Source organism: Carassius gibelio, chromosome B3 (genome assembly GCF_023724105.1).
Source record: "Carassius gibelio isolate Cgi1373 ecotype wild population from Czech Republic chromosome B3, carGib1.2-hapl.c, whole genome shotgun sequence".
Classification (NCBI taxonomy): domain Eukaryota; kingdom Metazoa; phylum Chordata; class Actinopteri; order Cypriniformes; family Cyprinidae; genus Carassius; species Carassius gibelio.
In genome coordinates, this window is record NC_068398.1 from 21,899,477 (window position 1) to 21,905,940 (window position 6,464).

Consider the following 6,464-nt stretch of genomic DNA (forward strand, 5'->3'; position numbering starts at 1 on the left):
TTAAAGGTGCTTGAGATGCACATTTTGGACAGTTACACATCTGCCCTGACTTCTTATGTCTGTTCTATTAGTATTTGCACAAAATGTTCTCACTTTTTTCTGCTTGTCTAAAATGTTTAAGGGTATTTTTAGTAAAAAAAAAGAAAAGAAAAAGATATTACATTATTCTTGCATAATACAATCACTTTAAAAGAACCATATAAAATCCCTTATAACTCTTGTATAACTCTGAATTTCTTGTTGAATACACCAGGTTTATTGCAGTGGTAATGTCTGATATAGATCGTAAATTAGCTATATGGTATCAAAAGGTCTAAAAATATGAATATGTGATACCTAGATCAGCTGTCACCTGCATGAGTATAATAGAGCCACCAAACAGCAAATAGAATGAATGATGCGCTCAAGAGGTTAAAGATGAAAGGATATGTACTGAAGAGTCATACCAGATAATGCATGAACAAGAAAACACTCTCACCGAGTGCATGCATGGTTGGAGACTTTAAAAGCACGTTACCAGGTAAGAACGGAAAGGTTGCTACAGCTCTTCAAACAATTATATACATTTCAACTTCAGAATTTTGTCTTCATTACAACAACTAATAGTTATGTTTTAAAATATCTCAAAAAAAAAAAAGGATTTCTCAATTATAAGTGCTGTGCTGAAAATTCTTTACCTAATTTTGTGTTCACAGTCAAAAGTAAATTGTAAATCTCTCATTACGCTATATTATGACCAAATTTTGGATACAGTCTTTTTGTCAACATGTTTTAATGTTTTGTAGTTTTATTTTTAGAACTGATTGTTCATACGCTTTATTGATCTGAACTTGTGGACATCTGTTTTTTGAGTGAGAAAAAAAAGTGAATCATTTGTGGATCATTTTGCCAGTAGTCACTCAAAAACTGAGTATAAGGTCAGTAAGCTTCAATGAAGCCTATGATCAGTCAGTTTAAAATAACATAGCTTGAGAAATTAATTAGCAATTTATTTTTGTATGCTGGTCCTTTTCATACTCTTTTCAGGTCAAAATGGCCAGAACAGAGATTTAAAGATTTAGATGTGTTGTTTAGAAACTCTTTTCCTTCGTAAGTGAGCTAAAAGTGGTCTGGATCTGATGTTGTGCCGTCAAGATTATGTCACAGGATGCAGGAAATCAATAGCTCATTACTTGCACTTGACTTAGGGATCCCTGTCTTGTTTATTCGTCGTATCTATGGCATTTCAAAACTGTTGATGCCCTAACAGCAAATCCCAGAGGTGTTCTCTGAAAATCCATCAAACCCTGGGCCACCATAAACAACCGCTCAGACCTTAAACCAACCATGCCAATTTAACCATGCCCTCTCTGCCATAAAAAATGAGCTCCATTAGTGGCTTGTCCGAGTGCTAGTTCACAGGGAGACTGACCGTCTTGTGTACCCGACTGTCCGGGTTTGTGGGTCCACTCCCACGGTATGCTAAAGGTCACTGCTAAGGTGCACTGGCTGCTTCTGTTCCTGCATCATTAAGCCAGCATGAGGCTTGTAAATGTCAACAAGTATAACCCCCAAGCGCTCTGCTATGCTCCAGAGCATCATCATTTGTGTCAAACCTCTACTGTCTTCACTGAGTGGGTCTGCTGCTGGCCTGCAAATACTGAAGACTGGCTGATTTCCAGCTGAACCAGGACCGACTTTTAATTTGTGTAACTGGTTGCGTATTAAATTGATTGACAGGTCAAGGCGATCAAAAAAACAGAAATCCTTTTTAGGTAGCTGCTTGTTAGTGTAACATATGCCTCTGTTATATCAGTTCTGTCAGCCTGCCTCCAGGCTATGTGATGATTTCTGATATATTCCAGCAGATATGACTGTTGAATGCCTCCTGTCTATGTCAGTTCACACACTTAATGGCCAGACTAGCGTTTTCCACAAATGATTGTCATTGAGGTCACAGTCTAAACCGCCCACAGCAACAGTCTGATGCATGCCGTCCACAAAACTGGAAAGTACTTATTGCTTTTGGACAGAAATAATCACTTTCAGCAATATTTAGTGGTGTTATAGAGGCTGCCAGGCAGCTATTGAATTATTCTAGCTACACACGACAGTTGAGGTTCATGCCCCCATTGAGACTTTCCTTGTGGTTTCAGCATTGATAATTGATTAACCCTGATTTAGATTGATTACTTCTTGCTCAGAATTCAGAATAAGGCTTTAGAAACAAGTATGCCCAAAAATGTGTTAAGATAAAGCCATAATCTCACATAAAACATACATTTACTTTCATGTTATGAATGTCTTTGGTGGAAGGCAATTTGTTCTTTCACACAAACACAGAGAAAAGGATGTGGTCAATAAACCGTGAAGGAGAAAAGTGAGGTTGATAAAAAATAATCAGATTTCAAGGAGGATTTTTTTCTCCTTCACTTGTTTAGGTTTGGTCAGCCCATATATATATATATATATATATATATATATATATATATATATATATAGCATAATTCACTGAGAAACAGAGTCTGAGAAAATGCAGTTCAAAGAACTTCCAAATCATTGAGTATGCTTCAACTAGAGTTGCAAAAACATGCATCATTATTATTTTATGTGAAATGTGTTTGATATAAAATTTATAGGAAATGACACCACAGTTTGTTTTGGGCAACATGCTATACATGCTGGTAATGTTAAACATTGATGTAATAAATTAAAATAGATTTTTTTTTTAAATGAATACTCATAAGAAGATATTAAGTAATTTTATTTGTCATTTTAAATGTGATCATGGAGCACAAAACCAGTCTTAAGTCACTGGGGTATATTTTTAGCAATAGTAAAAAAAAAAAAAAGCATTAAAAAACATTGTATGGGTCAAAATTATCAATTTTTCTTTTATTTAAAAATAAATCTTTAAGATATTAAATAAAGATCATGTTCCATGAAGATATTTTGTAAATTTCCTACTGTAAATACATAAACATAATATAAATATATTATGCAAAACATAATTTTTGATTAGTAATATGCATTGTTAAGAACTTATTTTGACACCTTCAAAGGGTATTTTCTCAGTATTTTGATTTTTTTTGCACCCTCAGATTCCAGATTTTCAAATAGTTGTAACTCGGCCAAATATTTTCAAATCCTTATAAACCATACATCAATGGAAAGCTTATTTATTTAGCTTTAAGATTATGTATAAAGCTCAATTTCATAAAAAAAAATAATCTTAAGTTTTGTGGTCCAGGGTCACAAATACACTGTTTCACTGACAGCATGCTTTAAAAGTTAAGCAAATTTAAAGCTTTAGTACAGACAAAACAAGATGAAACTATTTGTCAAATGCAGTTTTCTGTCTTTTGATGTATTTCCTGCTGAAATAGCAAATAAGCCTTAGCTATGAAAGTAAGGACTTCATATTGTCTTTACAAGGTGTGTGTTTTTGTGTTGAAGTAATTTTAAAATGTAATTTTTGCCTGCAGACAAGTCTATATGACAAAATATTGCTTCCTAAACACAAACAATATATACAATGCTGCATGTCCGTCAATCAATGTCTCTGTATGTTCACAATCTTAATTTGGATTCAGAAATGGATTGATCTCACCAGTGTTGTTTATGTCCAGAGTGAAGGAAATCCAATTGGATTCCAACATAGACTGTTTAATAATCCAAACTCCACACATGAGGATACTGCTGACAAAGATACGTTTACTGAGAATATAAATCTTCTGTTTAGTTTGGTTATAAACTGAAAATGGTCACGTGGCAGGAAGCCCCCTCATCATGTGACAGGAAGTATTAGTACATATATAAACATATAAAATATACACTTTGTTTCCATAGTTGCCAAGTCCGCTTATAATACGCGACTTTGGGCTTTTTTTTTTTGTAAGTCGCGTTAAAACAGCACGGGTTGCGTTTTTTTGGGCTTATTAAAGAATATATGGTTGCTTGTTAGGAAAATCTGACAAGCAACTTCGTTTTCTTTACATCTATGGTGTACATTGATACTGATACATTGATTGACACTGTCTGCTTACAGATATAGCCAAATCAGTGCAATCATATAAGTGCTGTGGCGTAACATTCGTCAAAACATTCCGCTGAATCCGCCCCCTTATCCCCCTCATTGGAGTAAAATCACGTTCAACGTGCAGGCGGCGCGCTCTATGATCTACAGAAATACACGTATTTCAATTTCTACAAACAATGCCTCCAACGAAGTGGAGAATTGAATTTTATTAAGCTAAATATATGTTACAGCTACCCTTAATGCTCTTAATTCTCTCCGCTTTGTTGCAGTTCCCTGATTTTTATTTATTTTTATCCTTTTTTTCCTAATCAGTTTATCCTTTTCTAATAAAGCTGTGGTTTCAGTTTAATATGTTGCAGACTCATTTATTTTTAATAAATGATTATGCGGGAAATGAATAATCAAATAATATTGGGCTTGTTTTGGGCTTGTTTTTGAAGCTCCAGTTGCTTATTTGTCTCGCGAGAGTTGGCAACTGTGTTTGTTTCATTGGCAGCTTGCTGGTTTATTGCAGGTGCATTGAATTTCTCATTTAGATAGCACTTGATTGTGTAGTGTAACATTAATCATCAAATATCTTTCCCCAGAAGAGAAAAACTGGATTTTCAACACTACCTGTTAAAAGGTCATTTAGAGTCAACACAAACACATGAAAGATAGATCAAATCTTTTATGTCATGGGTTCTTCGCTGTGTCACTTACAAGACTTATGTGTGATGTTATATGAGTTTGATCAATGTAATAAATTAATAAATTGTCCCTTTAGGATATACTGTCATTATTCATTACCTTTCAAAAGTTGGGAGTTGCTAAGATTCTCTAAAGGTATTTGAGGCTGCATTTATTTGATAAAAAAATACAGTGAAACATTGTGAAATATTATTACAATTAAAAATAACGGTTTTCTATTTGAACATATAAAAAAATGACCTAATTAGGTAAAGTGCACATGAGCTGATTAAGACTGTGAAAACAGAAATGGTCTTTTTGTACGTTGTATTGGATAGAATGTGTTGGTGTGGGTGTGATTGTTGATTAAAGATAAAGAGAGAGAGAGAGAGAGAGAGAGAGAGAGCAGTGAGCAAACAGAAGCATAAGCCACAGTCACTGGCACTTATTTAACCCAATCTGACCTCAGTTAACTCCACACTATTTCCAACACACACACAATTTAGAAGATTTCCATGATCAGCAAATCCGTGGACACAGCAGCAGACATTTGGACCCTTTGAAAGACCACCTATATGAATACATTCTTTAGAAGTCTACTTTTAAATGAAATAGTAAAAATGACATTTGAACAACTCTTCATTCAAGCACTGACATGCAATTTAATGCTGATGGATTACCATTGTATCAAAACTGATTCTTTCATTCACTGCAGTGATGAAAGAGAGTGGGAGCAAGAAATGAGAGATGAGTCACACGTCATCAGACTCTGTCGATTTATGTAGCCTATGTATCCGTCTAACTTTCCGCCCAGAAGCTTTCTCATTTGTTCCTTTCTGTGAAAGACAATCACGCAGATTGATATTCTGGTGGCATTCGGGTGGTATTGCTCTCGTCTCATCACATTGCGAATGACTGGGAGGTTTCTGAAGATCAGACGATACCTCACGAGATCTCGGGCGTCTGAAGCCTTTTTACGTTCACACACGTTGGCACATAATTTAGAAGCCCTTGGATGGCTGATGAGAAGCTGAACCCTCTTGACTCCTCTTGATTGTGTTTGTGTTACTCTCTTTCACTCTCTCTCAGCTCTTTTTTTCTGATTCCCTTGTGAATTGGACTGACCCCATCGCCGCATCTTAGAGTGCTTTATTTGTCGCTGTGATATGAGAGTCATAACAATTTCTTTGCAAGTCACTGAAATAAATAAGCATGGGCATAAAAAAATAAAATAAATCTAAGTGTAATTTTCCACTTCATGGTGTCCTGGTTTATTTCTCTAATTACAAAGGATCCACCACCTCCTGTCATGGTAAGCCATCCTGAGATACTGCTACCAGCTGGTTTATCAATAGATCAGGTCATTCACACAGTTTGGAAACAACATAAGCCCAGTTTCACACTGCATGTTGTGTGTTCACACTGATGGTGTTTCTGCTCAGTGCTGTGCTCTGTGCCGAAAAATACAATTATTTCTGGATCACTACATTGAGTATTTCTTTTAATAAGCCATAAATGGCTACCAGAAGTGGGACAGCTGTCAGTATTACAAACTTAAGAACTGGGAAATCTAACAGGGGACCCCATTTACATTTAAATGTTAAAGCAATTACATGGAACCCCAAAATGTAGCTTTAGGCCCTGTCCACAAGAACACAGGCATTTTAACAACCACAGATTGTTCTATGTGGGTTGGCCTTTAGTCCACACGTACATGCAGATTGAACCTTTTTGAAAACTCCAGCCAGGATGAAGATTTTCAGAAACTCCGGTTGCA